Here is a 27158-nt window from a genome sequence, read left to right as displayed (position 1 = left end):
AGGAAAGGAGATATGGAGGAATTTCTTTAGCCAGAGTGTGGTGAATTTACGGAATTAATAGCCACAGATGGCTGTGGAGTATTAGGTATTTTTAAAACAGATTTTGATAGGTTCTTGATGAGGAAGGACGTCAAAGGTTATGGCGTGAAGGCAGGAGTATGGGTGGAGAGGGAAAATTAGATCAGATGATTGAATGGCGGAGTCGTCTCAATGTGCTGAATGGCCCAATTTTACTCCTATCTCGTATAACCTTTCAACTCCTTGCATATCAAAACTTCTTCTTTAGATCAAATGGGAGCTGATTGGAAATAGACTTACAGGGACACAAGGTAAAGTAAATCAATGCACAATACAAGGAGTAAGGACACTTGTGGTTTAATTGTTCCTTTTAAATATTATATAAATATTGTATTTTAAATATTATACGCAGAGAAAAAGGAATTGGATATTTTATTTTCTTGATTTTCTGCTAAAGTGATTGAAAAATTGCTGAGTTTGAGCTATACCAATGCAATTGAATGGGAACGGTAAGGCTGTCCAAGGAGTATTAATGTGTACTGGAGATGGCAAAGGTGGTTCAGGGTGAGTGGAACTCCTGCTCTCACTGCATTTCTTGCTGCCCAGTAGATAATGAAAGCAGATCCGCTTAAAGACAATGTTATGCAACATAAAGTACAAATGAAGGTAGATTGATCTAAAACGTTAACTTTGTTTCTCGTTCCACAGATCCTGCCTGACGTCCAAAGTGTTTCCAGCTTCTTCAAGCTTTATTTTCAATTTCCAGCACTGGGCTCGAGGTGCTTGCAGTCACTGGGGGGAGCTCGGGCAGAGGGCAGGTGGGGAGCTCGGGCAGAGGGCAGGTGGGGAGCTCAGGCAGAGGGCAGGTGGGGAGCTCGGGCAGAGGGCAGGTGGGGAGCTCAGGCAGAGGGCAGGTGGGGAGCTCGGGCAGAGGGCAGGTGGGGAGCTCGGGCAGAGGGCAGGTGGGGAGCTCGGGCAGAGGGCAGGTGGGGAGCTCGGGCAGAGGGCAGGTGGGGAGCTCGCAGAGGGCAGGTGGGGAGCTCGGGCAGAGGGCAGGTGGGGAGCTCGGGCAGAGGGCAGGTGGGGAGCTCGGGCAGAGGGCAGGTGGGGAGCTCGGGCAGAGGGCAGGTGCTCGGGCAGAGGGCAGGTGGGGAGCTCAGGCAGAGGGCAGGTGGGGAGCTCGGGCAGAGGGCAGGTGGGGAGCTCGGGCAGAGGGCAGGTGGGGAGCTCGGGCAGAGGGCAGGTGGGGAGCTCAGGCAGAGGGCAGGTGGGGAGCTCGGGCAGAGGGCAGGTGGGGAGCTCGGGCAGAGGGCAGGTGGGGAGCTCAGGCAGAGGGCAGGTGGGGAGCTCAGGCAGAGGGCAGGTGGGGAGCTCGGGCAGAGGGCAGGTGGGGAGCTCGGGCAGAGGGCAGGTGCTCGGGCAGAGGGCAGGTGGGGAGCTCGGGCAGAGGGCAGGTGGGGAGCTCGGGCAGAGGGCAGGTGGGGAGCTCGGGCAGAGGGCAGGTGGGGAGCTCAGGCAGAGGGCAGGTGGGGAGCTCGGGCAGAGGGCAGGTGCTCGGGCAGAGGGCAGGTGGGGAGCTCGGGCAGAGGGCAGGTGCTCGGGCAGAGGGCAGGTGGGGAGCTCGGGCAGAGGGCAGGTGCTTGGGCAGAGGGCAGGTGCTCGGGCAGAGGGCAGGTGGGGTGCTCGGGCAGAGGGCAGGTGCTCGGGCAGAGGGCAGGTGCTCGGGCAGAGGGCAGGTGGGGAGCTCGGGCAGAGGGCAGGTGGGGAGCTCGGGCAGAGGGCAGGTGGGGAGCTCGGGCAGAGGGCAGGTGGGGAGCTCGGGCAGAGGGCAGGTGGGGAGCTCGGGCAGAGGGCAGGTGCTCGGGCAGAGGGCAGGTGGGGAGCTCGGGCAGAGGGCAGGTGCTCGGGCAGAGGGCAGGTGGGGAGCTCGGGCAGAGGGCAGGTGCTTGGGCAGAGGGCAGGTGCTCGGGCAGAGGGCAGGTGGGGTGCTCGGGCAGAGGGCAGGTGCTCGGGCAGAGGGCAGGTGCTCGGGCAGAGGGCAGGTGGGGAGCTCGGGCAGAGGGCAGGTGGGGAGCTCAGGCAGAGGGCAGGTGGGGAGCTCAGGCAGAGGGCAGGTGGGGAGCTCGGGCAGAGGGCAGGTGGGGAGCTCGGGCAGAGGGCAGGTGCTCGGGCAGAGGGCAGGTGGGGAGCTCGGGCAGAGGGCAGGTGGGGAGCTCGGGCAGAGGGCAGGTGGGGAGCTCAGGCAGAGGGCAGGTGGGGAGCTCGGGCAGAGGGCAGGTGGGGAGCTCGGGCAGAGGGCAGGTGCTCGGGCAGAGGGCAGGTGGGGAGCTCGGGCAGAGGGCAGGTGCTCGGGCAGAGGGCAGGTGCTCGGGCGAACACCGGACCAGCTGGTTAGTCTGTCCGCAGCTCTCTTTAAGCAGCTATTACTGTGATTTCTGGCCCTGGCTGGTAGGATAAATTGGTCACTTTATAGTGCTTCTCGTGTGTTGGTGAGTTGATGATAGCATCGAGAGAATAAAGGGAGTTGCCATAATGATGACGAAGGACACTAGGAATGCTCTAACAGCATGGAAACCCATCAGCTCTCGCCTCATCTCACAACCTTCAAAACCAACACCAAGAGAGTGAAAGCCCACATAATCCAATGTTATGCACCCACCAACGATGCAGAGGAGGATGTCAAAGACAGGTTCTATGACAGCTTGAACCACCTACTTGGTAGTATTGGAGCCAGAGATCTCATTATCCTGATGGGTGACTTCAACGCCAAGATTGGAGGCCAAAACGAGGGATATGAGGCAGCAATGGGAAAACATGGAGTGGGAAAAATGAATGAAAATGGTGAGATGTTTGCTGAGACCTGTGTTAACAATAACCTAGTTATTGGGGGAAGAGTATTCCCCATAAAACAATCCACAAAACAACTTGGGTGTCACCAGATCATGTCACAAAAAATCAAATTGACCACATTTGTATCTGTAAAAAGTTCAGAAGGTCCATGGAAGATGTCAGAAAAAGAAGAGGGGCAGATGCAGCTTCAGACCACCACCTCCTGATAGGGAAATTCAAGCTAAGGCTGAGGAGACACCACAGGGCCAAAAGCCAAAGAGCAAAATACAACACTGAATACCTCAGCAGTGCTCAAGTGGTGAAGAAGTTCAAGAATATCCTCTCAAGGGAAAATACAGAGCTACAGCTGAGGAGGAAGGAAGAATGCACAATAAATGAGGAGTGGGAACACCTAAAAGCTGCTTGGAGCTCAACCTGTAAGGAGGCCCTAGGGAGAAGGACCCAAAAGCACAAGGAGTGGATAACACCAGAAACCCTCAACACAATCCAACAGAGGACAAAGTTCAAAGAGAAAGTGAACAACTCCAGAACAAGAGCTGAAAAGGTTTTGGCCCAAAAGGAGTACAGCAGATGCAACACAGAAGTGCGAAAGAACATCAGGAGGGACAAGAGAACACTGGTGGAGAGGCTAGCCAAGGAGGCAGAAATTGTGGCAACTCAAAGGAACATGAGGGAGTTATATAGCATCACAAGGAAATTGTCCGGGACATACCTACACAGTAATAAACCAATTACAGACAAGAACGGCCAACTGCTTTCAACCCAGGAGGCACAGCTCGACAGATGGGTAGAGCATTTCGAAGAAGTTTTAAACAGGCCACCACCGGCAGTACAGCCACATATTCCCCAAACCAGGATACCACTACATATTAAGTGTGATAGACCAACAAAATCAGAAATAAAGGCTGCAATCAAGCAACTGAAAACCAGCAAGGCAGCTGGCCCTGATAATATTCCACCTGAAGCCCTTAAAGTAGATGCAGACTCATCAACAGACGTGCTCTATGGCTTCTTTGGGAGAATTTGGGAAGAGGAAAAGACACCCGCAGAATGGGCAGAGGGATACATTTTAAAACTGCCAAAAAAAGGTGACCTAAGAAAATGTAACAACTACCGAGGGAGCACCCTACTTCCTGTACCCAGTAAAATTCTCAACTCATAGAAACATAGAAACATAGAAACATAGAAAATAGGTGAAGGAGTAGGCCATTCGGCCCTTCGAGCCTGCACCGCCATTCAATATGATCATGGCTGATCATCCAGCTCAGTAGCCTGTACCTGCCTTCTCTCCATACCCCCTGATCCCTTTAGCAAAAAGGGCCACATCTAACTCCCTCTTAAATATAGCCAATGAACTGGCCTCAACTACCTTCTGTGGCAGAGAATTCCACAGACTGACCACTCTCTGTGTGAAGAAATGTTTTCTCATCTCGGTCCTAAAAGACTTCCCTCTTATCCTTAAGCTGTGACCTCTGGTTCTGGACTCCCCCAACATCGGGAACAATCTTCCCGCATCTAGCCTCTCCAACCCCTTAAGAATTTTATATGTTTCTATAAGATCCCCCCTCAGTCTTCTAAATTCCAGCGAGTACAAGCCCAGTCTATGCAGTCTTTCCTCATATGAAAGTCCCGCCATCCCAGGGATCAATCTGGTGAACGTTCTCTGTACTCCCTCTAAGGCAAGAACGTCTTTCCTCAGGTTAGGAGACCAAAACTGCACACAATACTCCAGGTGCGGTCTCACCAAGGCCCTGTACAACTGCAGCAGAACCTCCCTGCTCCTAAACTCAAATCCTCTTGCTATGAATGCCAACATACCATTCGCTTTCTTCACTGCCTGCTGCACCTGCATGCTTGCTTTCAATGACTGGTGCACCATGACACCCAGGTCACGTTGCATCTCCCCTTCTCCCAATCGGTCACCATTCAGGTAATACTCTGCTTTCCTGTTCTTGCCGCCAAAGTGGATAACCTCACATTTATCCACATTATATTGCATCTGCCATGCATTTGCCCACTATCCAAGTCACTCTGCAGCCTCCTAGCATCCTCCTCGCAGCTAACACTGCCACCCAGCTTCGTGTCATCCGCAAACTTAGAGATGTTGCATTCAATTCCCTCGTCCAAATCATTAATATACACTGTAAATAACTGGGGTCCCAGCACTGAGCCTTGCGGTACCCCACTAGTCACTGCCTGCCATTCCGAAAAGGACCCGTTTATTCCTACTCTTTGCTTCCTGTCCGCCAACCAATTTTCTATCCACCTCAACACTGAACCCTCAATACCGTGTGCTTTAAGTTTGTACACCAATCTCCTATGTGCGACCTTGTCGAAGGCCTTCTGAAAGTCCAGATATAACACATCGATTGGTTCTCCCTTATCCACTCTACTAGTTACATCCTCGAAAAATTCTATAAGATTCGTCAGACATGATTTGCCTTTGGTAAATCCATGCTGACTTTGTCCGATGATTTCACCACTTTCCAAATGTGATGCTATCACATCTTTAATAACTGACTCTAGCATTTTCCCCACTACCGATGTTAGGCTAACTGGTCTATAATTTCCCGTTTTCTCTCTCCCTCCCTTTTTAAAAAGTGGGGTTACATTAGCTACCTCCAGTCCTCAGGAACTACTCCAGAATCTAAAGAGTTTTGAAAAATTATCACTAATGCATCCACTATTTCTGAGGCTACTTCCTTAAGCATTCTGGGATGCAGCCTATCTGGCCCTGGGGATTTATCTGCCTTTAATCCATTTAATTTACCTAACACCACTTCCCGACTAACCTGGATTTCCCTCAGTTCCTCCATCTCATTAGACCCCCGGTCCCCCGCTATTTCCGGCAGACGGTTTATGTCTTCCTTAGTGAAGACAGAACCAAAGTATTTGTTCAATTGGTCTGCCATCTCCTTGTTCCCTATGATCAATTCACCTGTTTCCGACTGCAAGGGACCTACATTTTATCTATAAAAGCTTTTGCAGTCAGTTTTTATGTTCCTTGCCAGTTTTCCCTCATAATCTATTTTCCCTTTCCTAATTAAGCCCGTTGTCCTCCTCTGCTGGACTCTGAATTTCTCCCAGTCCTCTGGTATGCTACTTTTTCTGGCTAATCTGTATGCTTCATCTTTTGTTTTAATACTATCCTTGATTTCCCTTGTTAGCCACGGATGCACTACCTTTCCTGGTTTGTTCTTTTGCCAAACTGGGATGAACACTTGTTGTAGTTCATCCATGCGACCTTTAAATGCCTTCCATTGCATGTCCACCGTCAACCCTTTCAGCATCAATCGGTAGTCTATCATATACATATAACCATATAACCATATATACAACTACAACATGGAAACAGGCCTGTCCGGCCCTACCAGTCCATGCCGACCACTTTCCCTGACCTAGTCTCATCTACCTGCACTCAGACCATAACCCTCTAATCCCCTCTTATCCATATACCTATCCAATTTACTCTTAAATAATAAAATCGAGCCAGCCTCCACCACTTCCACCGGAAGCCCATTCCATACAGCCACCACCCTCTGAGTAAAGAAGTTACCCCTCATGTTACCCCTAAACTTTTGTCCCTCAATTCTGAAGCTAGGTCCCCTTGTTGGAATCTTCCCACTCTCAAAGGGAAAAGCCTACCCACGTCAACTCTGTCCGTCCCTCTCAAAAATTTAAAAACCTCTATCAAGTCCCCCCTCAACCTTCTACGCTCCAAAGAATAAAGACCCAACCTGTTCAACCTCTCTCTGTAGCTTAAGTGCTGAAACCCAGGCAACATTCTAGTAAATCTCCTCTGTACCCTCTCCATTTTGTCGACATCCTTCCTATAATTTGGCGACCAGAACTGCACACCATACTCCAGATTCGGCCTCACCAATGCCCTGTACAATTTTAACATTACATCCCAACTTCTATACTCGATGCTCTGATTTATAAAGGCAAGCATACCAAACGCCTTCTTCACCACCCTATCCACATGAGATTCCACCTTCAGGGAACAATGCACAGTTATTCCCAGATCCCTCTGTTCCACTGCATTCCTCAATTCCCTACCATTTACCCTGTACGTCCTATTTTGATTTGTCCTACCAAAATGCAGCACCTCACACTTATCAGCATTAAACTCCATCTGCCATCTTTCAGCCCACCCTTCCAAAAGGCCCAAGTCTCTCTGTAGACTTTGAAACTCTACTTCATTATTAACTACACCACCTATCTTAGTATCATCTGCATATTTACTAATCCAATTTGCCACACCATCATCCAGATCATTAACGTAAATGACAAACAACAGTGGACCCAACACAGATCCTTGGGGTACTCCACTAGACACTGGCCTCCAACCTGACATACAATTGTCAACCATTACCCTCTGGTATCTCCCATTCAGCCATTGTTGAATCCATCTTGCAACCTCACTATTAATACCCAACGATTTAACCTTCTTAATCAACCTTCCATGTGGAACCTTGTCAAATGCCTTTTCGGCCCACCAAGTCCGCGCCGCCCAGCGATCCCCGCACATTAACACTATCCTACACACACTAGGGACAATTTTTTACATTTACCCAGTCAAATTAACCTACATACCTGTACGTCTTTGGAGTGTGGGAGGAAACCGAAGATCTCGGAGAAAACCCACGCAGGTCATGGGGAGAACGTACAAACTCCTTACAGTACAGCACGCATAGTCAGGATCGAACCTGAGTCTCCGGCGCTGCATTCGCTGTAAAGCAGCAACTCTACCGCTGCGCTACCGTGCCGCCCTATCTTGGACAATTCACGCCTCATACCCTCAAAGTTACCTTTCTTTAAGTTCAGAACACTTGTTTCTGTATTGACTTTGTCACTCTCCATCCTAATGAAGAACTCCACCATATTATGATCACTCTTGCCCAAGGAACCTCGCACAACAAGACTGCTAACTAACCCTTCCTCATTACTCAATACCCAGTCTAGAATGGCCTGCTCTCTCGTTGGTTCCTCGACATGTTGGTTTAGAAAACCATCTCGCAAACATTCCAAGAAATCCTCTTCCTCAGCACCCCTGCCAGTTTGGTTCACCCAATCTATATGTAGATTGAAGTCACCCATTATAACTGCTGCACCTTTGGTGCATGCATTTCTAATTTCCTGCTTGATGCCACCCCCAACCTCACTACTGCTGTTAGGTGGCCTGTACACAACTCCCACTAGACGTTTTCTGCCCCTTAGTGTTTCGCAGCTCTACCCATATCGATTCCACATCCTCCGAGCTAATGTCCTTCCTTTCCATTGCGTTAATCTCCTGTCTAACCAGCAACGCTACCCCACCTCCTTTTCCTTTCTGTCTATCCCGCCTGAATATAGAATATCCCTGGATGTTGAGCTCCCAGCCTTGGTCACCCTGGAGCCATGTCTCCGTAATCCCAACTATATCATAATCATTAATAACAATCTCCACATTTAATTCATCCACCTTATTACGTATACTCCTTGCATTGAGACACAAAGCCTTCAGGCTTGTTTTTACAACTCTCTTACCCCTTATACAATTATGTTGAAAAGTGGCCCTTTTTGATTTTTGCCCTGGATTTGTCTGCCTGCCACTTTTACTTTTCACCTTGCTACCTGTTGCTTCTACCCTCATTTTACACCCCTCTGTCTCTCTGCTCATGCTCCCATCCCCCTGCCACATTAGTTTAAATCCTCCCCGACAGCACTAGCAAACACTCCCCCTACGACATTGGTTCCATTCCAGCTCAGGTGCAGACCGTCCTGTTTGTACTGGTCCCACCTCTCCCAGAACTGGTTCCAATGTCCTAAAAATTTGAATCCCTCCCCCTTGCACCATTTTTCAAGCCACGTATTCATCTGAAATATCCTCCTATTCCTACTCTGACTAGCACGTGGCACTGGTAGTAATCCAGAGATGATTACCTTTGAGGTCCTACTTTTAAGTTTTTCTCCTAGCTCTCTAAATTCACCTTGTAGGACCTCATCCCGTTTTGTACCTGTATCATTGGTGCCAATGTGCACCACGACAACTGGCTGTTCGCCCTCCCCCTTCAGAATGTTCTGCAGCCGCTCTGAGACATCCCTGACCCTTGCACCAGGGAGGCAACATACCATCCTGGAGTCTCGTTTGCGGCCGCAGAAACGCCTATCTATTCCCCTTACAATTGAATCCCCTATCACTATAGCCCTTCCACTCTTTTTCCTCCCCTCTTTTGCCGCAGAGCCACCCACGGTGCCATGAACTTGGCTGCTGCTGCCTTCCCCTGATGAGGCATCTCCCCCAACAGTATCCAAAATGGCATATCTGTTTAGGAGGGAGATGACCGCAGGGGACTCCTGCACTACCTGCCTACTGCTATGCTGGCTAGTGGCCACCCGTTCCCTTTCTGTCCGCTTATCTTTTACTTGTGGTGTGGCCAACTCACTATACGTGCTATCCACGACCTTCTCAGCATCGTGGATGCTCCAGAATGAGTCCAACCGCAGCTCCAACCGTTCAATGCGGTTTGCCAGGAGCTGCAGCTGGACACACTTCCTGCACACGTAGTCATCAGGGACACCGACAATATCCCTGATCTCCCACATGTTGCAGGATGAGCATTCCACGGGGCCGATCTCACCTGACATGTCTTACCCCCAAATTAAATCAAATCCCTCTTAATCCTTTAAACTGTACCTTTACTAAAAAGCACTGAACCCTTAACTCACTGAACCCTTAACTCACTGAACCCTGAACTCACTGAACCCTGAACTCACTGAACCCTTAACTCACTGAACCCTTAACTCACTGAACCCTTAACTCACGGAACCCTTAACTCACCGAACCCTTAACTCACCGAACCCTTAACTCACCGAACCCTTAACTCACTGAACCCTTAACTCACTGAACCCTTAACTCACCGAACCCTTAACTCACTGAACCCTTAACTCACTGAACCCTTAACTCACCGAACCCTTAACTCACCGAACCCTTAACTCACTGAACCCTGAACTCACTGAACCCTTAACTCACTGAACCCTTAACTCACTGAACCCTTAACTAAAAGTACGAACAAAAAGCAGAAATACAACCCCGGGGTTACGCCCAATCAGCTGCTTCCTCTAGTCCGCTTCCACCATCCTCAACCATCCTCAACCGTCTTCAGGAAGCTGTAGATGAGAGGCTACGGGACCAGCAAGCAGGATTCAGGACGGATCACTCATGCACAGACCACATAGCAACACTACGCATCATCATTGAACAGTCTATTGAATGGAACACGTCCCTGTACATCAAATCCATCAACTTTGAGAAAGCGTTTGACAGTTTAGACAGGACAACACGATGGTGCCTAATGGACCACTATGGAATTCCCACCAAGATCATAAACTTAATCAAGAACTCTTATGATGGAACCTCATGTAAAGTTATGCATGCAAGCCAGCTCTCCCAGAGCATTAGTGTCAAGACGGGCGTCAAGCAGGGATGTCTACTGTCACCATTCCTGTTCCTCCTGGCAATTGACTGGATCATGATGGAAACAACTGAAGGGAAAAGAAATGGAATTCAGTGGACAATGTGGGAACAGCTAGATGACCTTGACTTTGCAGACGACATAGCTCTCCTTTCACACACACAGGTATAAATGCAGGAGAAGACGGACAGACTCTTACAAGCTGCAACAAAACTTGGTCCTTCACCCAATACAGCAAAGACACAGGTGATGAAGATCCACTCCAAAACCAGCAACCCTATCCTCATGCACAGCACTGCCCTGGAGGAGGTAGAAACATTCACATACCTAGGCAGTATTGTGGACACCACCGGAGAGGTAGATGCAGACATAAAAAGCAGAATCAATAAGGCTAGGGTGGTGTTTAACATGCTCAGGACGATCTGGAGCTCAAAATACATCTCAATCTACACCAAAATATGCATCTTTAACTCAAATGTGATGCAGGTAATGCTTTATGGATCAGAGACATGGAAAACAACAAAACACACACCAAACAGGCTGCAAACATTTATTAACACCTGCCTCAGGAGAATACTAAACATCTGGCGGAGAGACAAAGTAAGCAATGTGGACCTGTGGAAAAGAACAAGCCAGGATCCCATTGACTTACAAATTTGAAGTAGAAAATGGAGTTGGATTGGACACGCCCTCAGAAAACCTGCCACAAACATCACCCGGCAAGCTCTGAAATGGAACCCCCAAGGAAAAAGGAAAAGAGGTCGCCCTAGGAACAGCTGGAGAAGAGGTGTCCAGGCAGAAATGTCTGGGAGCGGGCTCAACTGGGGAGATCTTGAAAGAACCGCCAACAACCGAGTGAGGTGGAGGACATTTGTCAATGGCCTATGCTCCCTAGAGGAGCAAAGGGCTTACGAAGATATTTGGACAGATACATATATTGGGACAGTTTCGAAGGTTATGGGCCAAGGCGGGACAAATGGGACTAGCTTAGATGGAGCACCTTGTTGAACATGGAAGAGTTGGGCCAAAGGGCCTGTTTCTGTGCTATATGACTCTATCCATCTAATTCTATGTCATTGTGCTTCTACACTAATCTGTGCACTCTTTCCAGCTGTGCTGTTATCCTTCCCCTGAAATCTCCTTGAACGGAAGTACAGCTTGACCACAATGAGCTTTTTAAAGACATTTGTGGAGGCGGACTGCCTCATGCTCTCAGACTGCGCTGCAGATGTGGCCTTGTTGCTAACTTCAGTAATTAGAGGTATCTGAAGGAATGTCCTTTATCACTCACTTACCAGACTGTAATTAGTCATGCTAAATCCAAAATCACTGAGAAATGGAATCTAATTTTGATGCCTCTAAACGTCGGTGTTTGCACTAATCCCCAATACTTACCCTTGTACCCTCTCTAGATCTTTTTATTTGCAATATCAACTGTCTTGACATCTCGACTCCTTACCCACTGTAATCTCGCCCCCTCTGAACACACAGCCCTTCGCTCACTCAGTAACAATCCCAACATTGTTTTGAACCCACCAACCAGGCAGATGCCGTTGCCTGTCAGGCTGATCTCTACTGTGCTGAGGCCAGGTGCTGGCTCTTGGACACCTACCCCTTGACCATGACACCACAGACCAACACCAGGCCACCATCTCCCAGATGGTTTCCAATGTCATCACCTCTGGGCCTCTCCAGTCCACAGCCTCCAACCTTATTGTTCCCAGCCCCGTATTGCGCCCTTCTATCTCCTCCCCAAAATCCACAAACAGGACTGCCTTGGCTAACCCACCATTTCTGCCTGCTCCTGCTCCACTGAACTGATCTTCACATATCTTGATGCCATCCTATCCCCATTGTCCAGTCCCTTCCCACCTACATCTGAAACATCTCACATGGCCTTCAATTCATCAATTTCAATTTCAACTTTCAATTTCTAGGCCCCCTCTCGACCGCGGATGCCCAGTCCCTTTACACCTCTGTCCACCAGGAAAGCTGTAAGGCCTTCCGATTCTTCCTCGAACAGAGACCCAATGAATTTCCCTCAACTAACATTCCCCTCTGCCTGGCAGAACATGTCCTCGATCTCAACAAACTTCTCTTTTGACTCTTCTCACTTTCTCCAAGTTAAAGGTGTAACCCTGGCCACTCACATGGATCCCAGCTATGCCTGGCCTTTTGTTGGTTATGTTGAACAGTCCTTGTACCAGGTGCCACACTGGCACCATCCCACAACCCATTCTCCACCACATTGATTACTGGCATTGGGGTTACCTCCTGCACCCATGCAGAACCCGTTGATTTCATTAACTTCACCACTAACTTCCACACTACTCTTAAATTCACCTGAGACAGAATATCAACTGACATCTACTACAAACCCACTGAATCCCACAGTTATCTGGACTATACATCCTCCCATCCTACCTCTTACAAAGACGCTATTCCCTACTCTTAATTCCTCTGTCGGCCGCATCTGCTCTCAAGATAAGGCTTTCCGTATGAGGACATCTGAGATGTTTTATTTCTTCGGTAAAACATGTTACCTATGGCTGTCATTGATGGATCCCTCATCCACATGTCCTCTGTGTCCCGTAGTTTCCCCCTCCCCCAGATGGAACAAGGATAGAGTTTTCCTCATCCTCACCTTTCACCCCACCAGCCTCCATCACCCTCCAACATTTCCACCATCTCCAACGTGATCCCACTACCAGTCACATCTTCCCATCTCCCCCCTTTCGGCTTTCCATAGAGACCACTGCAAGTCCCTAGTTTACTTATTCCTTCCCACCCAAACTGCCCCTTCCCCAGTACCTACCCCTGCAACCACAGGGTATGTAACACCTACCCCTATGCCTCCTCCCTCAACTCCATCCAGAGATCAAACTCTAACCTCATCTACTGTATCCGGTGTTCCCAATGTGGCCTCCTGTACATCAGCGAGACCAAGCGTAGAAGGCGACTGTTTTGCCGAACATTTGTGCTCATTCCACCAAGGCCTACTGGATCTCACGGTTGCTAACAATTTTAACTCCCTTTCCCATTCTCATACTGTCCTTTCTGTCCTGGACCTCTTCCATTTCTAGAGTGAGGCCACACCTCATATTCCCTCTTGGGTAGCTTATGGTACGAACATAGAATTCTCCAATTTTAGGTAACATCTAACAACCCTCCCCTTCTCCCCCTCTCCTTCTCCCCCAAACCCCCTTACTTTCTCCCTCCCCTTCCCCTGTGCCCCACCTGGACTCACACCTATTTACCCCTCCACCTACATTCCTTCCTCTGGCTTCACAATTCTCAAATCGTCAATCCTTTTGTCTCACACCTTCTGTTTTTTATCATCCCAGGCCTTTGACCAACCATCTGACTATCAAAACCCCTCCGCACTTATTACCTGCCGCGCTTTGTCCTGCCCCTCCTCTCTTCCAGCTTTCATTTCCCCCTCCCCCGATCCCTTACAATAAGCCTGAAGAACGGTCCCACCTGTAACGTCACCTATTCATGTTGTCCAGGGATGCTACCTGAATCACTGGGATACTCCAGCACTTTGTGGGTTTTTTTGTAAGCCAGCATTTGCAGTTCCTTGTTTCTACATTGTTCTGCCGTGTTGGTGTAGAGCACCAGAATGTGGAAATGGTCACAGGGTTTGCAAGGGAAAAGTTTATTCTGAAAGATCCTCAAGAAAATTATCCATCTGGGAGTATCTTATATCTTATGCAGACAATTCCTAACTCCTCAGCTCAGCAAGAAGAAGAGGTCATGTGTAAGAAGGTACTACATATGCAGGTTTACACTGAAGATAGACACAAAATGCTGGAGTAACTTAACAGGTTAGGCAGCATCACTGCAGAAAATAAACAGGTGACATTTCAGGTTGAGACCCTTCATCTGACCGACCCTTCATCAAGAGGACATGGATGCCGAGCAGGAACTTCTTGGTGGCTTCCTTCTTCGTTCTTGCTGCTCCCTGTCCTGCTGCAATAAGGCCTTCTTATACCCGTACTAAAGTCTTCTCATTAAAAGACTAGCATACCAGTTCCTCACCTGTTCATCTGTAAGCTGGCAATGGGCAATTTGTATGAAAAGATCCCAGATCATTTTGAACATCAACTCTCTATTAATTTAGCAAGGACTTGCTTCGCTGTTCACCAAAATGGATCCCCATTGAATAAGTGTCTCAGCCATTAAGTTGTAGAAAAGCACTCCTCGTTACTTGTAAATAGATCTGTGGCCTTCTGTCAACTTTGAAGATTCCCAGTAAGCTTTCTTGATGTCAGCAGCATTTATTTAAAAAATCAAAGAAAGCAACAAATTGACACAATGTGTTCCTCTTTCTACTGAGACCATTCCATACTGGTTGTAGGTTACAGCTCTCTGCTCTAACTTACATTACTCTGGGTGGAATTGGGTGTTATGTGAATTCTGATATCACTTGGTGCATGCCTGATGTCTGGGAAATGTCAGGCATCCTAATGCGAACAGTGCACAGGGCTGCCCAGTCCAATTTGTGTCTGGGACAATTTCACCTGGAAATGATCTCCTGCTCATTCTGCTCAGAATAAAGTTAAATTTGGACCAAGTTGCGCCAAAAGATCTGATACAGTGCCACTGAATTTCTAGGCTCTGATTCAAGATAAATGGCATTTTGATAAAGTTGAGATGAGTTCCTATACCCTGTGGATTGCTCAATCAACACAATGTTTCATTTACACTGATAATTTAAAAAAACACTGATGCTAGAAATCCAAAATAAAAACTGATGAAGACACCCGAAAGTTTCACTGTTTCTCTATCCACATATGTTGTTTGACCCATTGAGTGTTCCCAGCACTTTTATTTTATTTTAAAAAAATATTGTCTAGCTTACAGTTAAGTGGAATCCCTTACTGATGTGATTGTGGTACAACATGTGGACGATATAGGGGTTTGACTCAGCATAAGAAAATAACATAACTGTGTAATGTGGTTGCCTTTTATCATTGTTCAAATATGTGGTGTGCATTGCATTTGAATTCTGGCTGTGCCCGCATAAATCATTTTTTCCAAATCATTTTGGGGATTCTAACATGTAATCATGACTCAAGAATATGTCAGAACAGGATGCAAGTAAACTATACTTGTGCCACAACAAAGTTAATTATTGGAAGGATTCTGTGGAACATTAAGGAGATATCCCTGGATCAGTGCTGAAACTCACAGGATATCTGGGCGCAGTAGATATAGTAAAAAAGGGCTGATCAGATGTATGACCTAAAGGCCCAAGTTTCATCCATTCATTAAACTTAAAGGAAAATTAGATTATTCCATTACAGACATCTATTTCAATTAACTAGGCTGTCTGGTACTGATTGTGCCTAAATAACTTTGCTGCTTTGGCATAAAATTGAGATGGTATACCTCTTTAGAACGGAGATGAGGAAGAACTTTTTCAGTCAGAGGGTGGTGAAGGTGTGGAATTCTCTGCCTCAGAAGGCAGTGGAGGCCAGTTCGTTGGATGCTTTCAAGAGAGAGCTGGATAGAGCTCTTAAGGATAGCGGAGTGAGGGGGTATGGGGAGAAGGCAGGAACGGGGTACTGATTGAGAGTGATCAGCCATGATCGCATTGAATGGCGGTGCTGGCTCGAAGGGCTGAATGGCCTACTCCTGCACCTATTGTCTATTGTCTATTGTCTATTGTCTAAAGATTCGGTAACACTATGTTCAAAACAGGTTACGTAGTCCCTTAATAAGTGGCAAAGTTCCTTGTGGTTAATTAAGTAATTTTGAAATATAGTCATTACAATAGTATAGGAAATGCAACAGCTAATTCACGCATCAATATCCTACAGATAGCAATTTGTTAATGACCAGACAATCTCTTTTGGTGAAGAAGGTAACCATGAGATAAATCTTAATCAGGATGCTGGGATAAGCCACAGGATTTTAATCAGTGTCAAAGGATCTTTTATGCTCACGCGAAACAGCAAGTGGAGCAAAGGCTTATCATTTCTATATTTTGCTGGGGTGAAACTTAAAAACGTCTGACTCAGAAACTGGATTTTTTTCTCTGATCCCTAATTAAATTAAGAAGCTAATTAATGTCATCACATAGAAAAGAAATATTGTGGTTTCTAAAACATCAATTTTATTTCTGTTTTGGACTAGCTGATGTGTTTTATGTTGTTCAGATTCAAGTAAAATGCAGACTAAAATGTTTTACTCTCGAAAGATGCCTTAATTTGACATGTTACATGTTAATTACTTGTTTGTCAGAAGTATTTAAAATGTGTGTGAGTTCTTGCTTTTAGTGTAGGCCACAGCACAAAGGAATACAGAATAGACAAGTGGATTGTATGTCAGCAAACCCAATTCTGCCCATTCCAACCTCTTATTCAGACACATTGACCTCTGGTATTTAATATAATATTACAGAACTGCATTGAATCCAGAGCAGAAAAAAAAATAGGTCATTCATTCCATTTGGTGATGAGATGGAACATGAGCCTTTTAGCAAACGATTAACAACTTCCCACCTAGACAACACAGACTTCATCATTCATACCAGGGCCGTCTTAACGCATGGGCCTGATGGGCACTTGCCCGGGGCCCCACGAGCTTGGGGCCCCATGCTGATCTGTGTATGTTAAGTGACTTGCAATAAATAAATACTACTTTAAAAATGTAGGTTCAATAAGTGCTTTTTTCTCAACATTTTCGGTCACTAAGTGCTTCTCACAGCGATCTGTAAGTGCTTTTCGCAACAATGTAGCACCCTAAGTCCATCGCTAAGTGCTTTTCGGTAAGTGCTTTTCGCCGGCACGACAGGGGGGGGCTGGTAGGGAAAGGGGGGTGGGGGAGAGTAACGGTAGGGGCCCCAGTACACTGCTTTGCCCGGGGGCCCATAATGCTGTAAAAACGACCCTGATTCACACATCAAATCATGTGTGGCTTCATCAACACTATCAGAGAGCTCATGGGACAGTAAGTTCCACGTTTTCACCAAACTTTGTATGAATAATCTCATTCTAAAATCTTTGATGTTACCAGCTGTTTATACTTACAAGACTTGTCATGATTATATAATGCCAGCCAGGAACTGTGTGGAAATCTTTACATTGTGTGGAAGATGCCTGGAGTGTGCTGCCAGGCTGGTAATGGAAGCAGATATGATAGTGGTGTTTAAGAGGCTTTTACAGAGGCACATGGATGTGCAGGGAATTGAAGAATATGGATCACATTCAGGCAGAAATTAGTTTAATTTGCGATTGTGTTCAGCATAGACATCATGGGCCAAACGGCCTGTTCCTGTGTTGTACTGTTGAATGTTCTAACAATACAGTATTTTGAACACAGAACCCAATGATTCTAGAATGGAAATACCAATGCTCAAAATAATTAGATCAGGCAACTTCCGTGGTAGGAGAAATGAAGCCAAACATTCATTTTAAATGACCCATCATGAGAAGGCTGGTGATAGGTTCCAGCATTTTCTGTTTTATTTTTAGAAATTTCCAGCATCTGCAGTTATTTTGCTTTTGAGTTAGTTGTGTGAAAGTTGAATATATACATTTTTGCCTTTGCAAATCATTTCACTATGTTTTGTTTCGTGCCTGACTAATTTGTTAGTTCCTTCATTTTAATGGCTACACAGACAACTTACTTTTCTCATCCATGTGTTTTGATGGGAATGTTACCATATTATTCAACTCCAATGGCATCACATCTAAACTCACTCCTGTCCTCATTATTTGCACATTGAGCAGCTATGGTGTATGTAGGAAATGAGGAGAGAGCCTCAGTCTTCTCACTTCCCTATGTCGAAGTCTCGTTCTATTGTGCCCAGTGAAAATCATCGTACTCTACACATTAGTTACAGCAATCAAAGTTGAGATTTTTCCTGGTGGTACAATTAAGCTTTTCACTCTCAGTTTAATCGTGACTTCAGGCAACAAACACCTAGTGGACATTTTAATTCTCCTTCCCATTCCTACACAGACCTTTATGTCCTCGGTTTCCTCCATTGTTAGAGTGAGGCTAAACGCAAAATGGCGGAACAGCATCTCATATTTCGCTTGGGTAGCTTACAGCCCAGTGGTATGAATATTGATTTCTCTCACTTCTTTCTCAGGTAGCCCCGGCATTCCCTCTTTCTCTATCCCTTCCCCACCCAAGTCGCACTAGCTTCTCATTTTCACCCTACAAACAGCTTACCATGGCCTGTTTCCTTTATCATCGTTACTTTTTTGCATATCTTTCATTCATTGTTCTTTATCTCTCCACATCACCATCTATATCTCTTGTTTCCCTTATTCCCAACCAATAAGAAGGGTCTCGTCCCGAAACATCACCCATTCCTTCTCTCCAGAGATGCTATCTGTCCCGCTGAGTTACTCCAGCTTTTTGTGTCTATCTTTGGTTTAAATCAGCATCTGCACTTCCTTCTTACACCTACTTCCTACTAGTGCTTGATTAAATATTTATGAATGCACTGTACAATATGACTCTATAAATGTGTTACATTGCCAGAAGGAAACTGATGAGGTGGAGACCCAAATGAATTCCTGGTTTAATTTTTTATTCACTCTATGAGACCAGGACCTCAGCGATCTTTAATTATATATAATGTTATTTTCACTTGAATTGTCAACTGTGATTTTCAGAATAAGGCTGCATATTATCCTGTGCTTGGTAAAAGGTTGGATATAGTTTGTGTGTTTCCTCTGTAAGATCTCTGGCAAAATATTAAAATATGTTGTTTTTTCCACTGCATTTATCTTTGCCTCTATCAATCTTAACAAGAGTAATTTCCTGTTCAAAAAGGCTGCAAATGGAATTTGGAGGATCTTGCAATAGGGTAGGGATGGAAACTGCATTATGGGATTTTGAGATGTTTGACCGAAAATAATGTTAACTCTTTCATGAGGGTGGTAACATAGACAACTATCATCCTCTATCTATGTTGAGAGGGGATCTTATTGAAACATATAAGATTATTAAGGGATTGGTCATGCTAGAGGCAGGAAACATGTTCCCGATGTTGGGGGAGTCCAGAACCAGGGGCCACAGTTTAAGAATAAGGGGTAGGCCATTTAGAACAGAGATGAGGAAGAAATTTTTCACCCAGAGAGTTGTGAATCTGTGGAATTTTCTGCCTCAAAAGGCAATGGAGGCCAGTTCTCTGGATGCTTTCAAGAGAGTTAGATAGAGCTCTTAAAGATGGCAGAGTCATGGGATAGGTTGTAACTTGGACAGGTTGTGTGAGTGGGGGATGCTTGGCAGATGCAGTTTAATGTGGATAAGTGTGAGGTTATCCACTTTGGTGGTAAGAATAGGAAGGCAGATTATTATCTGAATGGTGTCAAGTTAGGAAAAGGGGACGTACAACGTGATCTGGGTGTCCTAGTGCATCAGTCACTGAAAGGAAGCATGCAGGTACAGCAGGCAGTGAATAAAGCCAATGGAATGTTGGCCTTCATAACAAGAGGAGTTGAGTATAGGAGCAAAGAGGTCCTTCTGCAGTTGTACAGGGCCCTAGTGAGGCCGCACCTGGAGTACTGTGTGCAGTTTTGGTCTCCAAATTTGAGGAAGGATATTCTTGCTATTGAGGGCGTGCAGCATAGGTTTACTAGGTTAATTCCCGGAATGGCGGGACTGTCATATGTTGAAAGGCTGGAGTGACTAGGCTTGTATACACTGGAATTTAGAGGGATGAGAGGGGATCTTATCGAAACGTATAAGATTATTAAGGGGTTGGACACATTAGAGGCAGGAAACATGTTCCCAATGTTGGGGGAGTCCAGAACCAGGGGCCACAGTTTAAGAATAAGGGGTAGGCCATTTAGAACAGAGATGAGGAAAACCTTTTTCAGTCAGAGAGTTGTGAATCTGTGGAATTCTCTGCCTCAGAGGGCAGTGGAGGCCAATTCTCTGAATACATTCAAGAGAGAGCTAGATAGAGCTCTTAAGGATAGCGGAGTCAGGGGGTATGGGGAGAAGGCAGAAATGGGGTACTGATTGTGGATGATCAGACATGATCACAGTGAATGGTGGTGCTGGCGTGAAGGGCCGAATGTCTATTGTCTATCCAAACGCAATCTGGTCCTCGAAGACACAAGAGACTGCATTTGCTGGAACCTTCTGGAGGAGCTCAGAGGGTCAGGCATCATCTGTGGAAGGAAATGAACGTGAGTCTGAAGAGGAGTACCAACACAAAATGTCATCTGTCCATTTCCTTCTACAGCTTCCACCTGCACTGCCCGTTTCTATTTCAGGCACAAAATCCACAAGCAGAACTGCCCTGGCAGACCCATTATTTCTGCCCGAGGCTGTCCCACTGAACTCCTCTCCAAACACTTAGATCATAACCTATCCTCCACTCCCTTCTGACCCACATCAGAGACAGTTCACACATTGTTCAGGACTTCAATAGCTTCCAATACCTAAGCTCCCATTGCCTCAGGTTTGCCATGGACGCCCAGTCCATTTACTCCACCTTTCCCCATCAGGTTGTCTCAGGGCCCTCCTCTTACTTAAACAGAGAACTTCCAGTTCCGCTTAACCAACACTCTCATCCATCTGATGGAACAGGCAGAGCTGGTAGAGCTGCTGCCTCACAGTGCTAGAGACGGGTTTGATCCTGACATCGGATCCTTGCACATTCTCCCTGCGATCGCGTAGGTTTCCATTTGGGGATCCAGTTTCCTCTCACATCCCAATGCTCTGTGGGTTTGAAGGTTATTAGGCTGCTGTAAATTGCACCTAGTATGTAGGGAAGGGGAAATAGGATAACATAGAACTAGAATGAACGATGATCGATGGCCAGCGTGAACTTGGTGGGCTGAAGGGTTTATTTCCATGCTGTATCTCTAAACTAAACTAAACTAAACTTAACTGGATTAAACTTGTCATCACTCGTAACAACTTATCTCTTGACTCCTCTCACTTTCTACAAGTCAAAATTGTAGCCATGGGCACTCACATGGACCCAAGCTGGGCCTGTGTTTTTGTTGGTTACGTTGAACACTCCTTGTTCCAAATATACCCACGACACTGTACCCAACTCTTTCTCCACTATATCAGCGATCGCATTAAGCTTCTTCCTGCATCTGTGTGGAACTTGTTGATTTCATCAACTTCATTACGAACTTCCCCCCTGGGATGTATCACAACTGCAAGAAATTGCCGAGTTTTGGATGCAGCACAGTCCATCACACAAACCGTGTTCACAATGGGATGGGGGTGTGGGGTCAGGGGAAAGGGGGAGGGGGGGGGGAGGGCAGAGGGGTTTCACTTGAAATTGGAGAATTCAATGTTCAGACCATGAGTCTGATGAAGAGTCATAGAAACATAGTTAATAGGTGCAGGAGTAGGCCATTCGGCCCATCGAGCCAGCACCACCATTCAATATGATCATGGCTGATCCTCCAAAATCAGTCCCCCGTTTCTACTTTTTCCCCATATCCCTTGATTCCTTTAGCCCTAAGAGCTAAATCTTACTCTCTCTTGAAAACATCCCCTGAATTGGCCTCCACTGCCTTCTGTGGCAGAGAATTCCACAGATTCATAACTCTCTGGGTGAAAAAGTTTTTCCCCATCTCAGTCCTAAATGGCCTACCCCTTATTCTTAAACTGTGACCCCTGGTTCTGGACTCCCCCAACACCAGGAACATTTTTCCTGCATCTAGCCTGTCCAATCCTTTAAGTATTTTATGTTTCTATAAGATACCCTCATCTTTCAAAATTCCAGTGAATACAAGCCCAGTCAACCCATTCTTTCATCACCCAACCTGAAACATTGTCCATTCCCTCCTCAGATGCTGCCTGACCCATTGAGTTTTTCCAGCACTTTGTGTATTGCTAAATACTCCAGCATCCGTAGTTTCTTGTCTCTCATTCTTCATGTCATTGGTTTGTCGGATTCCCAAGCTAAATATGAGGTGCTGTTCTTCCTCAATCTGGCAATGGAAGAGGCCAAGCACAAAATGTTAGAGATGAGAATGGGAAAGGGGGTTAAAACACAGAAACACAGAAAATAGGTGCAGGAGTAGGCCATTCAGCCCTTCGAGCCAGCACCACCATTCAATATGATCATGGCTGATCATCTAAAATCACTACCCCATTCCTGCTTTTTCCCCCATATCCCTTGATTCCTTTAGCCCTAAGAGCTAAATCTAACTCTCTCTTGAAAACATCTTGAAAACAAACAGTTTGCAACAAGAGGTCCCCAGGCCATGGCAGGCACAGAGCAAATAAATGCTCTGCTCGCCCAGGTACCAGAAGGATGTCATTAAGCTGGAAGGATTTATGAGGATGTTGACACAAGAAACAGCAGATTCTTGGACAAAAAAAGAAAGTGCTGGAGGAACTCAGCAGTTCAGGCAGCATCTGTGGAGAAAATTACAGATGGTGTTTTGGGTTGAGACCCTACTTCAGACTGATGGAATAGGGGTGAAAAAGGTGGAAAATAGACATAGGGTTGGGGAACACCTGGCAAGTGATAGATGGATGCCAGTGAGGGGTTGGAGGATGATTGACAGACGAGTGGAGAAAGTGACAAAGTCTTGAGGTGAAGAGACTAAAGAGCGTTGTGCTCACCAGGCTGTTCCAAATCGACTCCATCTATAGTTCGTGCTGCTCCAGGAATGTAGCCATGCTCATCCAGGATCACTTATATCCCGTTTATTCCTTCCTCTCTCCACATCCAACAGGCAGAAGATACTAACCCTTGAAAGTATGTGTCACCAGATTCAGGAATGTCTTCTTCCCCTCTGTTGGAGTGTACATCTCATAAGCTAAGGATGTAGTCTTAATCACCCAGACTATCTTATCACAACCCTTGCACATATTTTAACTGCACTGTCTCTTGGTATAACGCCATATTCTGGTATTTTTCTCTTTCTGTAATCTCTTATACTTATGTATAGCTTGATTGTACCCATGTGTGATATGTTTTGACTGGATAGCATGCAAACAATATTTTTCACTATATCTTGGTACACATGACATTAACAAACCAAATACCAAAAGAAGCTGCAGAATTCTTTGCTGATATTAGCAAACAGTGCTTCAACCTCTTCCCTTTTTCTCTTGGATGCCTGTAACAGCTGATTGATACTATTTTATAACTTACAATTTCAAGTGGGAAAATACAAGATTTTAAAACTTTATTAGCATTTATTGTTTGCTGTTGAATGAATGCAAACTCATGCCATGCATGAACAAACAATTTCAGCATGTCAATATTTCTGAAAGCTTCTTAGGATAAAATTCAAACAAAGGGAGCCTTTGTTTACAGCAATAATGTGAAGCCTACATGAGGCCTTATATTCATGACCGGAGATGCCAGTTCCCCATTGTCATGGGGCTGTTTTGCACAGCCTATATTCAGAGCCGTGAAGCTTGATTCTCCTGCCATGTAAGGAAGGGGAGCACACTTTTTCAGTTGATTCCCCATATGTGTCACAAACTCCAAAGTTCCAGCCCAGCCTTTTTGTTCTGTTAATCAAGATACAATGAGCCTGTCTCAGGATTTATCCCAGCGTCGCATGTTAATGCACAGAAATTGGAGGATAAAGCAAAAAATTGCATGACCGGAAAAGTGATGCAGAAGGGAGGGCTTTAGATTTCTGTGTCCCACTATATAACAGGTAAATATGCAAAGTTAAAACAATTAAGTTGATGCAAAGGTGTGAGAAAGAAAAGATTGCTGGGATATAGAGAAAGAAGGAGTGGGAGTGGTATTAATGAGAATGATACCGTGAGAGTGAGCTTGGACCTCAAGATCTGAATGGCCTCCCTCTGCATAGTTACTGGGAATATCTGCGTTAAAGCTGGTTGAGTTAAAGAAATCCACCTTTACAGAATTCACAAATCACTGCACAAAAATTTGAGACAGAATTAAATTTGCTCTCACACAATCACACAATCACACAATCACACAATCACACAATCACACAATCACACAATCACACAATCACACAAACCAGCTCCCCTTCTATTGACTCCATTTATACCTCACGTTGCCTCGGCAAGGCCAGCAGCATAATCAAGGACAAGTCGCACCCTGTCCACTCCCTCTTCTCCCCTCTCCCATCAGGCAAAAGGTATAGAAGTGTGGAAACGCACACCACCAGATTCAGGGACAGTTTCTTCCCAGCTGTTATCAGGCAACTGAATCATCCTACCACAACCAGAGAGCAGCGCTGAACTACTATCCACCTCTTTGATGACCCTCGGACTATCCTTGTCATTCGGTACCAAGGTACTGAACGAAACTACATAGCAGTCACACACGATACTACATAGCAGTCACACACAAAAAAGAACACAAGACACATGACCCCAACACAAACGTCCATCACAGTGACTCCAAACACCCCCTCACTGTGATGGAGGCAACAAAACTTCCACTCTCTTCCCCACGCCCACGGACAGACAGCTCGTCCCCGACCGACCCGCACAGTCCCCGCAAGGGGATGGAAGTCCCCGCGGCCGAGTCGCACCGGGCGCTGAAATGTCTCGCGGCCGAGCCGGGCGATGGAAGGCCCCGCGGCCGAGCCGCACCGGGCGCTGAAACGTCCCGTGACCGAGCCGGGCGATGGAAGGCCCCGCGGCTGAGCCGTGCGCAGCTACGTCCCGCGGCCGAGCCGCGCCGGGCAATGTTAGGTCCTGCGGCCGAGCCGCACCGGGCGATGGAAGGCCCCGCGGCCAAGCCGCACCAGGCGATGTTAAGTCCTGCGGCCGAGCCGCACCAGCGATGAAAAGTCCCGCGGCCGAGCCGCGCCGGGTGATGTTAGGTCCCGCGGCCGAGCCGCACCGGGCACTGTTAAGTCCAGCGGCCGAGCCGCACCAGCGATGTTGGGCCCCGCGGCCGAGCCGCACCGGGCGATGGAAGGCCCCGCGGCCAAGGCGGGCATTGTTAAGTCCAGCGGCCAAGCCGCACCGGGCGATGTTAAGTCCAGCGGCCGAGTCGCGCCGGGCGATGGAAGGCCCCGCGGCTGAGCTGCACCCCGCGCCGTGAGGAAGAGACCTAAAAGAGAAAGGTTTCCCCCATCCCCCCACCCACACCACCACCCCCCCCCACCCACACCATCACCCCCCACACATACACAACCAAAAAAAACCAAAAACCATCCCAACACCAACACACAACCAAAAAAAAGGAAAAAAGACGAACAGACTGCTAGCGAGCCGCAGCCGTTAGGCGCCGCCACTTCCGCTTTTACCTTGCACTATACATTATTCCCTAATCATGTAATCATACACTATAAATGGATCGATTGTAATCATGTATTGTCTTTCTGCTGGCTGGTTAGCAAGCAACAAAAAGCTTTTCACTGTACCTCGATATAGATGACAATAAACTAAACTGAACTGAGCTGAACTGAACAGAATTTATACGAAGCACAAGTAAATAAATCAACCCATTTTTAAAAAAAACTTCATTTCTTGACATATGCACAGATGAAGTGACTGCATTATGGAAAATCACAATATGGCTGGTTTTCTAAGAATAATACAACCCTGTGTAATACAGGGCCTGCCTGTACAGGTGTAAGATGACCAGACACAATGGTTTTTTTAGATGCAAGATTGCATCTCAAGAAAATTCTGGTCTCTGGGTAAGCCATTTGATGCTGATGATTGGTGTGCATTCATCGGGTCAAATGACTTCTATCTGTGCAAGCACGTAACATTGTGCTGACACATGGATTAAAAATTAATTAAATGTCAAGAAACAGAGTATGAGTCAATGAGTTTTTCAGGTTGACAGACTATGGCAGCTGGGATGCCGTAGGAATCAGTGCCTGGGACCAAATATTCACTATATATATGTATAGATATATATATATATCATGGATTTTGATGAGGGCCCTGACTATTATGTCTGTTTCCCATTAGCAAGTGGGACTGTGAGTTGTGAGTTGCAAGCTGAGTGTGTGAGCAAATTTATCTTCAAATGTAGGTTTATCCACTTTAGCAGAAAAAGAGAAAGTCATGGTTTTGTTTATATCGTGATAGATTGGGAAACATTCATATACAAAAGGATCCCTATGACTGCTTACGTTTCTTCTGGGTGTTCCAGTTTCCTCTCATTAACCTCTGTAAATTACCCTCCAGTGTGTAGATGAGTTGTAAAATCTGGAGAGGGAATTGATGAGAATCTGGGGAGAATAAAATTGGATTAATATAGGATTAATATGAATGGGTGACTGATGATTGGTGTGGACTTAATGGACCAAAGAACCTGTTTCCATGCTGTATAATTTATGGAAGGGGATGTTTGTCGCTATTTTTCTGACTTCACATCAAGCCATTGGGATAATTTTATAAAATGAATCACAGCAATATCAATTTTTTCTCTATTCGTTCATAAGGAATTGGTAACTTATGGCCGTTTTCATTTCCAGGGTTTCCGTCAGTTGTTGGCAGTCATGGATAGCTAAAAGAGTACAGTAACATGGGCGGCATGGTGGCACAGCGGTAGAGTTGCTGCCTTACAGCAAATGCATATCCGGAGACCCAGGTTCGATCTCGACTGCGGGTGCTGTCTGTACGGAGTTTGTGCGTTCTCCCCGTGATCTGCGTGGGTTTTCTCGAGATCTTCGGTTTCCGCCCACACTCTAAAGACGTACAGCTTTGTAGGTTAATTGGCTTGGTAAATGTAAAAATTGTCCCTAGTGTGTGTAGGATAGTGTTGGTATGCGTGGATTGCTGATCGGCACGGACCTGGTGGGCCAAAGGGCCTGTTTCCGCAGTGTTTCTGTAAAATAAACTAAACACCCTAAAATATAATCTCAAACTAATTCTGAAATCTAATTAAATACAGAGAGTATATATTCAGCAACACAGGCAGCA

General features: G+C 46.3%; 1 pseudogene; it reads left to right on the top strand.

The window, feature by feature from the left end:
• Positions 1–550: 550 nt before the first annotated feature.
• On the top strand, positions 551–26746 carry LOC144597551 (uncharacterized; annotated as a pseudogene).
• Positions 26747–27158: the final 412 nt, after the last annotated feature.

The sequence above is a fragment of the Rhinoraja longicauda genome, chromosome 1 (assembly GCF_053455715.1).
Source record: "Rhinoraja longicauda isolate Sanriku21f chromosome 1, sRhiLon1.1, whole genome shotgun sequence".
Classification (NCBI taxonomy): domain Eukaryota; kingdom Metazoa; phylum Chordata; class Chondrichthyes; order Rajiformes; family Arhynchobatidae; genus Rhinoraja; species Rhinoraja longicauda.
This window is presented reverse-complemented; position numbering and strand designations above follow the sequence as displayed.